The sequence below is a fragment of the Vanellus vanellus genome, assembly GCF_965231255.1.
Source record: "Vanellus vanellus genome assembly, chromosome: 2".
NCBI lineage: Eukaryota > Metazoa > Chordata > Aves > Charadriiformes > Charadriidae > Vanellus > Vanellus vanellus.
The window spans coordinates 53,609,747-53,622,313 of NC_138906.1; positions in this window are offsets into that span (position 1 = coordinate 53,609,747).

The window sequence follows — 12,567 nt, forward strand, 5'->3', positions numbered from 1 at the left end:
TTGGACAGTTTTTATATTGCAAAATAATTTTGCATTCCTACTACTCCTAAAGTCTATTAATGAAAAAATGAAACAACATTTGAGAATCACTGAGACAAATGATTTTAACATGGCGTCTTTTTTATTAATCTTTTCTTCCAAGCTGGAAATGATACCTATATAACATACCTATTTTGAGAAATTGATTGTTTTAGGGAGCTATATGGAGGAACCTGTGGCTGCTAGTAATGCAACCAGCCCAACTGAAAGCTCAGCTGGGTCTCGTATGTCATGTGCATAAAATATGGAGGATGAGATTTTCTTTGCACAAGAAGTAGAGGATGGGGGCAGTAATAGCCATCTGAATATAATGGTCATTTGAGGGTTTTGCCAACTTCATCACCTGAGAAAGTTGTACTGAAAAACATTTAGACAATTGTTAACGCATGGATTAAGTCCTTCAAAGACTGACCGCTTGATGAACCTATTTCTGTTTCATTCTGGAATAAAGACTAGAGTTTTTGACGCAGTAACATTAAAAGTTTTCTTTCTCTCAGTTTACTTACTATTATTTTAGACCACATAGGTGCCTTCTTTCTTAGTAATGTTATATATTGTTATTATCAATAGCAATAGTATTTTATATGGACTTTATATTTTTATATATTATTTAGATTTTTGCTAAATGGCAAATACATTAAATGATATTTTCTAAATCCTAGTCTTGCCTTGTGTGCTTTGGTTGAGTAAGGTGGAATCTCAGTACTACTTAAACCAGAGGGAGTTTTGCTATTGAATCAAATGGGAACAGGACTTTATCGTTTGTATTTGTACCTATGACATTTGAGTGCAAAGAGACAGACACTGTGCAGCTATAAGTGTGTAAAATAGCACTGAAGATGTTAATTATTTTCCAAGCATCAACATTAAACTTGCATTGTATTTAAGTATCAACCTATACAACAGATTTTACTAAGAATGTACTTTAAAAATACATTTAAATGTGCATTTAAAATACTGCACTGAAATAGTCTTTTCTTAATTCAGTTTAGAACACTTCATAGGCAATTCATGGATGGACGGGAGAAGGTCCATGTTGAAAAAAATGCACACAAAGTAAATTATAGTAATATTATCAAAAGCTATTGCAATTATGTTGGAAATATTTCTAGTCACCTTTAAAGGAGAAAGTGAACTCAATCCGGAACATTTCCTTCTGCTATTTGTGGGGGGAAAAAAGGATCCTTTCACTAATGCACAGCCTGCAAGGTAAATGCTAGAAAAGAGACTGTCAGCTCTTCTTATACTATCATTTATGCCTGGATGAGGAGACTCCATGTGACTTGAAGGCTTTTGTAAGACAAGTACATAGCAACACTTTGGTGAATACAGTAAATACTTCCACAGCAAATTAATATTAGGGAAGAATCAATGTATTTTTAGCCATATTTTAATGCAAATTAGCAGCTGGAAACACAGGAAAAAGCCAGCATAATCTGACAAGATTTCTTTCTTTAAACTGACATTGATCTACAGCCCTCATCTTGGGAACTTCTTTGGTAAAGGTTTTGGAATAATTCACAACTAGTAGCTTTAAACCACTGCTTTACGTTAAATAATTTGTGCTACCGAGGATATAGCCTCATTATCTACTCAATACATATTTAACAGATTGGAAGAGGTTAGCAGAGTAATGCACTAAAGTTACTGAAGCATTTAAGCATTCTGAGTAAATATATATTTGCCTCCCTGTTATATTGTCCGCATCATTCAGTCTCAATTACCACACTAATAAACCATAGTTATCTTCATCTCCTACTACAGATAACATATGGATACATGAAAATAAAAGTACTTTAAAATACTACCGTTTACTCTATCTTGTAATATTAGGAGTACCCAGAGTCCTCTTGAGCTATGTTATAAATTCTTTCATACAATTGATTGTGGTAAAGCACTTGGCGTTACAGTTAAATGTGAAGCTCCAGTAATTCTCCATTATGACTCCAGGACTGCCTTTTATTAAGTGTGCACAGCTCATCTAGTACAGAGCAGGGTGTCAATCATGACTGGAGCTTGTGCATACTACCTGAATATGATTACACTTAAGAGATAAATATGTATTGTTTTGCCTGTCTGCACACCTGCCTGTCAGATAATTTCCTATGCATCTCCTGTGTTTCTTTTTTCTTTTTTTTTTTTTTCCCTTTCTGATAGGCTTCTAATTTCTAACAAAGGCAGCCTGGCATTAAGAACACCAACTGTACAAAGACTGGCAACCTGGCAACTTTTTTTTAAAAAAACTGAAAGCATTAAGATGAGCTTTATGCTAACTTTAGGAAGTCACTTGCCGTAGCTATGCAGGCATAGTAACTCCTCGGTTCTCAGTGGAGTTTCTGAGCTGTGCAATTGCTCCATCCGAGCCTGACCAGATCAGATCAGCCCACAGCTCACAATGGAGCTACTATATCACTTGCCTTGAAGAATGCTCCCATTCACCAGCTGGAGGTTTTCATTAAAGCCAGTAACCCTCCTACTACTTTAAATGGGAAAATAGACAGTATAGGGTTTTGGTGAACTAAGGAGATTGGGTGCTAACTGGCTTGGTGGTCTGAAAAGCCACTATTTTATTGTCATATTGATATAAATTCCATGCTGCAGTAGTGGCATCCTGAAAAAGAGGTGGCTTATTCATTCCTTGTTCAGAGTAGTCTCACCACAGTTAGTTTGATGTTCTTTCGAGGGAAGCAGTCAGCAGGCTGCAGTAGCATACAATTAAATCATACGTGCAGGTACATCATCAGTGCACAAACAAATATTGTGAACACAAATAATTGCTCTTGATGTCTAGGTAGCCATTTTGAAAGTAAGGATGAAACTGAGACTGAAATTACTTCTCTACATGGAATGAGGAAAAAATTGAGTAGTACCAAAAAGGGAATGAAATCAAAGTACAACTTGCAGTACTGTATCGTGACCTTTTTTGCCATTCTTCCTTCTGCACTGACATTCCAAAACCAAACTGGAAGCCTTGATAGGAGGCACACAATGTGAAGAGCTCTCTGATGTATGAATGCTGCATCTGTGACCACCCTTAAGACATGCAGCCTCTCACTAGATTTGATAGTGCAGAGGCCTTTCATAAAGACCACTCATCTTAATTCATAAGGACCCATGTTCAGGTTTTAATATCTCTAGATTTTAATCTGTACATTTCAAAACAGACTGGGTTCATAGACTGGAGCTAGAAAACATCTAATCAAAGACACGATTTTAAAATCTTTTCTGCAGTCAATAGTTCAATGCAATGAACTACAACAGAAGGAGAAGTGCAGCTAGACTGTCAGTACATGCATGAAACTGAGAGAGATGGTAATAATCTTCTATGTGATGACTTTTGCAACAACCACCACTATGTACTCTGAGTTTGCCATCCACTCTGGTGTCACGTAAAAAACTTTGTTTCCTCTAGTTTAGAGAATATAAAGCTCCCTAACTGAGGAATGAGGGTTCTAAAAAAAACCCAAAAAGCAATCTGAAACAAGAGACCACAGAACTGTGAAGGAGCCTGTGGGTAAGCTGCCTTATTTACATGTCAGAGGTTTAAGTACCAGCCTACCATACAGTTCTATTATCTCCTGGAGAGCAGAATATATATATGTACATATCACCCCCTCACACAAACAAATACATAATGTTATTTATGTATTTAGTAAATCATGTACATATAAAGAAAAAATACAAATATCTACTATAGAACAACGAGCTTATTATTAAAATACATTCTGGATATTTTTCATCTAAAAGAAAATAAGACTGGAAGAGTCCACCCAAGTCATATCAGTTGCCCAGATTTATTTTCCAAGATAAAGTCCCTTTTCCTCTCAAGCACAAATCCTTTTCACAATATTTATGAAACACAGGGTGACTTGGAGATACTTTCTGTGAGGTATGGCCACATAAAAATCACTTAGCTTTCAGTCCCTATTCAGCTTTTTTGAAAGTATCAGACATGAAAAAATAAATGTATTTGATAAAAGACTTACACTTCTTGAGCTTATCTCATTTTTTAATTAAAAATTATAAAGAAGTCACATTAGGTAGACCAAAGTCCCACTACTACAATAGTACATGAGTTTTTAGCTATAAATGCATTGGTAATAAAAAGTGCCTAGACTACTGTATGTTACTGCAATTTGGCATATAATGAATGAACAATAATTTATTCTCCACAGCATCTAAGCATTTCAAAGCATCCTACAAATATTGAATTAAGCTTCCCAACAAGGTAAGTAAATATTATATCCATGTACAGAACAAGCACAGAAATCTATGCACAGTGTCCAAAATCACCCATATCCTAACCACTGTAAACAAGACCCACTGGCTCTGAGACCAAAATTGAGTTTCTAAAGCCAGATGGACAGACCAGCGAAAGCTATGCCTCTTGCCCTATAGGGCAAGTTGCTCCATTAGTACTTTGATGGAGATAGCAGAGGGTATGAGAGATTTAATCATCAGAAACGCGGTCTAAGAGTAAAAGGCAAAAGAACCTAAGTGAAAAGTACTTTAAAAGGAATAAAGGAAAATGATGACTATAACTAACAAGCTAATGCCTTTTGCTACCCATAAAGAAAATATGACAGACCTATAGGTGAACTAGATGAAACTAGTAGTAGAGTTGTTCATAATTTACAGAGTACACACATTTTTGTTGTGCATCGTTCAAAAGTGATACAGTGCTATCTTGTAGAAATTTCTGCATTTTGCAGAAATTATTTGAGTGCAGAGAAGTATTTAATAGCACCACTTGTCACTTTTGAACAGTGAATGATCTTCAGTATCCCAGTCAAAAACCCTGAAATGTGTTGAAGTCTATATGGCTGTACTCTGTGCAAAAGAAAGACGAAGAGCAGGCTATTTTATTTCCACTTTAAAAAGACCTTGAATCTCTCTGGTAAACGTTGAGAACTGAAAAGAATGCAATCTCTTTAAGAACCAAAAGGAATGCAATCTAATTATAAGTGCTGCTGTGATAAAAGCACTGAGTCCTACTGTGTTTCCAACTTCATGATGAAGTAAGGTCTCATTGTTCTACCCACAGACATGCCTGCAAACGTGGGAGAACTTTAGATGCAAACGAAAAACTGAAAGACTATTCTCTACTCACCCATCTAACAGCAGCTAGTGATTTAGTTGCTTGCCACTTCTACCTCTAGTGAAGACCACTCTATACAAGAGTTGTAGGATATGTCAATACCAGTCTGAAAAGCTGTAAATACAGCTTCATAACCTGTTTTCTAGGTGCTCTTCATCCACATGGCTGCTTCTCCATCAGCTTGTGGACTGCCTACTCAGAGGTTGGCTGGCAAAATATTAACCCACTGGGGATGTACAGGCACAGAGGATACCATCAGCTCCAGGACATGTCTCAGTCACACTTATTGCAAACCAGCTTCAAAACTGGCAGGTCTGATGATCAGGTGGCTTTAGAAACACTTATAGCATTTATAGACACACTCACAGGGATATTTTGACAACTCAGACTGAAAAAGTGCATCTTTTGTTCATTACTCTTCTGTTCATCTCAGTTGACCTTGGGTTTATTTCAAACTTATATTGCTGTAACGTTCGCCCTGCTGCTCAGTTAAAAGTCTGTGGGATTCCAACAAGTAAACGGTTGGAAGAAAAAAAAAAAGGATAACATCTTTCTCCCTCACAAATCAAGGAAAGATTCATCTGAATATAGACATCTAACTCTGAACTTGTCGCTTTAGTCTCCCTTTACAGTTGACAGAGAGCTAGTCGGGATTGTCAGTGTCATCTAGGATAAGGTTCATGTTACTCTAAACTAGAAGTTTGCACATGATCAGATGAGTCAAGCACCACTAAAGTGCCAATTTCCTTTCCTTAAACTACAAGAAGATCCTTGAACACCTGACACAGTTGTAGACATTGAAACATGGGCAAGATGTAGCCTGCCTGAGAACAGAGATTCTGCTATCCCTCCACAGAATCTGCTTCATCCCTGTGTCTACTCACATAGACTGTGCTGGCTCTCTCATATTGAATACATAAGAATAACCACACTGAGAATTGTCAAATCGCATTGGGAACTGTGAAGCATCTTGCTATACAAAATGCTTCAAGTTCCTTTTCCTTGTAAGCATGGTCCAGGTTTGAAATTTGCTAGTTAACACCAAGCCTAAATTTTTATAGTTAGCCAGAAATGACAATAATAAGAACAACTAAAAAAAGGGGGAAAAAAAAAAAAAGAACCCAACCACAAACAAAGAAAACTTCAGAAAATAAACAAAAGATAGGAAGAAAGACTATGATAATCAGACAAAACAAAGAAAATATTGCATTTAGCAGTAAATACAGTAGGCAGTTTTACAGCTCATACAACTAAAGGAGGGAGGCAGTTGTGCTGGTTTTTTTTTCTTTGTTTTTCTGTCCAGCTGTTTGACTTTTTTTATCATGGAAGGTGTGGAATTTCTTATTGACTCTAATCATAATGACAGCAATTTAAGAACCATCAAAGTACAGTGATTCCCTTCAAATTAATGCAAATAGTGGGTGGACAAAAGCATTCATATAGTCATGCTGATATGGTTAAATTCCATCCATAGCAGCAGATTTTTCATTGGAATAAAACCTTGCAAATTATCTGAAAAAACAAACAAAAAAAAAAAGCCAAAAAAAAAAAAAGAAAAACATGTTTTCAGGGGGATTCTATGTGCTTTGCTATAAGTTTGAGAAAAAAGTTTAATTGTAATGTCTGTTTTGCTTCCAAAATTGAAACAAAAGAAAAATTCCTCCGACCTTGCCTATGCTTTCAGAAAATTGAATGTTGTGCTATACCAATCTATGTGCCAGGCTACTCATCTCTCTCTCCTCAAGGGGTCTTCTAACATTTCCATTTATTTTATCAACTCTCAAAGAAAAACATAAAAGAACTGGAGCTACTAGATCTCTGGCACTGAGTACTGAACAACAAGAAATACAGAATTTCGCTACCCTAACAAGACCCTAAAGTCAACCCACCCCTGCTGTATCAAAAGTTATACATCAGAACAACTTACTTTTTTTCCCCGTCATGGATGCACAGTAGTCCCTTCCATTGCTTTCTGGTGACAGGATACATACACTCAGTCACTCCTTCTTCTCCAGCCTGTGCAACAGAATAATAATTAAAATCTTATATATGCATGTAAGTACTGCTCATGGTATTTTCCAATGAGATTTAGAGCTGGGAAAGACGTTTGATACACATTCTCTGTTATACCAAAAAAAAATCTTAGCTCCTCACTTATGCTGAGACAGTGCTTGCTGTAGAGAGAGAGCAATTTAGATCATTTTGCCTTTCGTAGCCTTCGCTGCCTTTCTTTTGTTGTCAATGACCAAATCCCTCACTGGCTTCATGGTGAGCTGGAATGAGTCTATGATCGTGTAGAGTTTATATTGTCTTGTTTATATCTAACTGACATATTTTATGATAGCGTTGGAGAAAACACTCAATGATAACTGACTTTATAACTCTGGTTTCCAGTTTATCTGGAAAACACACATTTCTTACTTGGTCAGTTATATCTTAACATGAAGCATGATTACTCAATAAGAAATGCACTTCATGGATCTGTCTTTTACCTTCACTGAGAAAAACTTTCACACTTCCAGATCCAACATAACTTTAGTTATCCAGAAAGTAACCAGGTGAATAGATGGTGAAAAAAATCCTACAAAAACAGATATAGCAGAAGCATTTCTTTACCAAAATCAAAGACCAGAAGAGATTTCCTGATCTATCAATTTCAACCCTTTGTTATTTCAAGAATTACACCTTCATCAAGTTTTCAAGTTTTCATCAAGTTTTTCAATATTTTTTTTTCTTTTGAAAAATTGTATCAGAACACTTTAATGGTCAAGAACCTTCTTTTAATTTCTAGCCAAAATACATTTATGGTTGGCTTATATTCATTTGCTCATGTTCCAACATTGCCCCTTATCTTGAAATTATTCTTGAGTCCCAGTCAGATTAAAAACATGAGAAATTGTTGAACATTAAAATGCATGGTTGAAAGCTGGGGGAAAAAAAGAGAAAAGAGCTTAAATCAACCCATTAATAATAATAAAGCCATAGGCCTCCTTTCAATCACATCGGGGAAAAAAATGGGAGTTGGGTTTTTTTACTGTATTTTTATCACCCTAAAAATGTCAAACAGTAAGAACGGTTTATAATTCAAGAAACACAACAGGATGTACACTTGTAGAAAGGTGGAACTGCACTTATACAGAAAACTCTTCTTATCCTTCTGGTAATCAAGACAAGCGGGTTTAACTAGTCATATGTCTTAATCATCTTCATCAGAAACTGCCACTTTCTAGATCATTTGCTTTTGTGTAAAATATCATACTTAGAAGAAGATGCTTCAGCTGCATACTCCATATGAGAACTATGTAAGCATCCAGTTCAGCAAAGTTATTACACGTATGCTTTCTCAAATGTTTCACTCCACTTGTCAGAATATCCAATATACATGTCTGTGACTGCTATTCATTTCAAAGAAGGACTTGTACCAGTTAAGGCATAATAATAACAGCAGGATCTGACTTGAATTTATTTTTATTTTTCCAGTGTCAGAGTAAAAACCTGTTGACATAGGATTGAGCTTTCCTGCTCCTCAGGGATTTATTAGTTCATATTGGTGACATAATGTTTGGAATAAGGGAGAAACGACTCCTCTGACTTAACTGGTCACTGGTGACATTCACCTTATATACATGTCAGCTAAGGCCTATGGATAACAGAAACTCAATTTATACCTGGAAAAACAGATATGAATGTAAAAGTTTATGGAAACTCTACAATAGATCTTCACAGTCAATTCAGTACTTATTTTTTTCTGAAGCTTGTCTAACTGTACAAGAGTGTGAACCTTCCAAGTAAAAGTTTCTTGTACTCTAAGTATCTATGTTTTCCATGACAACCAGAAACAAATTTTTTGTGACATATTCTTGGCAAAAATACTTTCATCCGTTTTTGTCACAGAGGTATGACGGATGAGGGATTGCAGCACCATTCTACAAATGTCACTGGGGAAAATATCTGTAAAGTATTTATTTATGCGCTAAATGACAATTTTTATTTCACTTGCAGAATTATTATTTTTGTGTTGCCAATGTATGCAGAATTTGGTACATTAGGAGAACAGAATCTGCTCATATGCCTCTTCTCCTTTTCAGCTATATTACATATATTTTATTAATGCTTTAATATACCCCTATTAATTGTGTATGTTCTGTGCAACCACAGGTTGGGGGACAGATTGACTTGCTTTGCTTATTGAATTCACTCTGTATCAGAACTCTGTCTGATGGGGTCTGCCTCTTTTATGACAGTGACAGAAATAATCACACAACTTTGTTGTGTCTTCAGTCTTGAATTAAAAAAAGCATGGTCTCCCTTCACTAGAAAAATTATAATATTAAAGAAGTGTATGCTATCCATGTACTCTAATATTTTGTTTGTCTGTTAGATGTACCAGTTTGCTCACTTCTCATCAATATGAACAGTATAAACTATGGGCAGCAAAATGTATATTACATCTAGCCATAGACCCAGGTACCCTAATAGGACCAAGCAGCCTTTGGTGAGGAACTAGATATTCATGTCAGTTTAGGATTGGCTCATACTCCTGAAAACCATCCCAAGCCTGCTCAAAATGATGTCCAACAATTCTGTGTCCCCAAAAGGATATTTCTTTCGCCACGGTTCACTAGAGTACAAAAATATGCAAACCAAACCAAATGAACCCCATAGCTGAAATGGTTTTAATAGATGAGGTGTTCTATTACATCAAGCTGCTCATGACTAAAGATTTCGCTAGACAGAAACAGAAGTTCAAGCATTTGAGAAGTTGGATTGGATTCATCCCAAAAGCCCGTATATGCTGTACACATGGAACGTAAAGAATGTTAACAATTTTCCTTCTGTCCAATGGTAAATAAATACCTATTTCCCTCTCATTTACTGATCACCAAAACCTACTGAGTAGTAAATGAATGGTGAAAAAATATGCTAGAAAGACACCATGCATCCTTCAGACACCAGTGATGAACATTTCCAGTGTAAATCTGTTGTCATAGCCTGAAAATTCTCATCATTCATATACATGCTGTATATGAACGAGCTTCTGACTGTACAAAATGATTGAGAAAATTAAATAACTTCCTACTCTGGTCAGAAGTACATTACAATTCAAAAATTAAGCATAGCGATTATCACATGAAAAATGTTAGAAGTGTTGTTTTACACAACAAAAGGAAAATTTAGCTAGTGGATCACTATAACTTTTAAAACTACAGCTTCCACAACACACATACTTCTGTTCTAGCCATCCTTACTTACACAAGTTTCTTGACATAAATAAATAAAAAAAAAAAATAAAATTGGTTTAGAACCATGTTGGTAAATTCTTGTGAGATGTTGATTCTCCTGATTCCTAGTGCAGTTCAACTGCTCTCAGTGAAGTTCCTCTCAAACTGTACAGGTAAAAGAAGACTCAAATGTTACTGTTATTTATCTTGTGTATGATTTATAAAACACTTGCATACCTTTTGCCTGCTTGCTTTCCAGTGGACAGATATATTATTAAACTCTATTACAATGAAATCATAGAATTTTATGTATCCCCTTTAAGACATCCCTATGTCCACGTTTTGAAATGAATGTTGTGAGTTTTCCTTTTGTCCACTTCTCCCCCTTTTTTGCATCCCAAACATTAAGCTACATACAACATATCCTAGTGTTTTTTTTTCCTTATTTCAAAAGTGAACTTATTGAGACAGAAAACTTGTACAGAAAGGCATTCAGAACAATGGGTATAGTAACAATGCAACAACAATAAAAAACAAGTCTGAAATATCTACTAATTCGTAGTCCAGAGTGCTGGAAAGTATTTCCTTCTTTTTATGTTAAGAGTATTCAGTAACAGATTTTTTCACCCAGTCCTATGAGGACTATAGCACCTTCAAGCAGCACTGGTGAGTTCAGTTAGTCCATGAAGATAGTCCTGACTGTGAATAAGAGTATTGGCATCTGATCTGGACAAGTAGAGAATGTGAGTCTCCATGAGAGATGGTTTGTGTTCCTCTTATAAAAAATAACTCAAAATTAATCAATTTCAGTAGGGAAAATTATAATCTATCTTGCATTATTAGCAAGTTTTCTGAGAAAGAAAGGCAATAAAATAATGCTGCTAATGAAACTTTTAGATCTTCAAATGTAATTCTTCAATTCTTTGTCACCACTTCAACACACAATAGCAGTGAGAGTTGTTCTGTAAGGATGAGCATTGGGACTTAGTGAGAATGCATAGACAGCCACTTTATTTATGTAGGAAACTCATTGCTACATCAAAGAAGGTACATAACATTGTGGCACTATAGAATCAAAAAGGTTCGACATACTCTCTACCCATTGCAGCATGTTTTCCTCTAAGGCTATTAAAGCACCAAAGAACTCATGCATATAATCCAAAAAAAAAAAAAAAAAGGAAGATCAGAGAAATTTCTCCCAGAGCATAACTAGCATATGAATTACTTACCAGGAGCAGTAAAAGGAAATGCTAAAATTGTGAAGATTGTCCACCAGGTGGCATGTGAGCCATATAGTGTTATGAGTAGCAATACTGTAAATGCACATGATTTTGTCTTGCGCAAGACAGTGAACCTATCTGATTGGTCTGGGGCCAAATAAACATCTATAATTACCCAGAGTAATTCACATGCAGTGTTTATTTTCTGGTAAGGACTACTTTCATTAATTAAGCTCCCTAAAAGTGTTCAAAGATAAGTCAAACCAAACTATTGGCCATTATGGTTTAAGCATTAAATGTCACTTAAATGTTTTTTTCTTTGTGATAATTTCCATTCTTGGCAGTATCATATCCATCAGAGCTTTTACAGTTGAACAAGTAGAGCTGTAAGGACAGAGAGATTTAGCAAATACAGACAGTCAAAGCACAGAAAGCAAAGCTTCCTAAGTGCTCTATAGCTCAGATCATAACTGATTATAAATTGATAACCGCAAATTGATAGGAGATATCCCTGGTTTTACCTACTCCAGTCAAGATGGAAAGGACTAATACCTTCTCACAGTCATGATTATCTCACAGGCATTATTACATAGGTATGTAGTTGCATACACTGTTCTCTGGAGAACTGTAGCCATTAAAAACAACAGGAGAATATCTTAAGGTAATTATTGCCTGCTAATACAGTGTAGCCATGGGAAGGAAAGAGGAGAGCCAGAACTGTGCCCATAGACAGTTTTCTATCAGCTGGCAGAAGTATTACAAAGGCATTCAAGAAGTTCATTGCTATGATAGTAGTCTTCAACCCTCCCCTAGCATTGCAGAGACTTTCTATGTGCATTTTGCAAATTTCCAATGGGTAAGTTAATGGTTTACTGGCTTTGGCTTTGAGATGAGGGCAAGTTGTTTCACTTGCCACACTTGAGCTTCTTCATCAACAAAATCATTTGGGATTCTTACTACCCTCCATTGTGAAACTCTGAACTCAGCA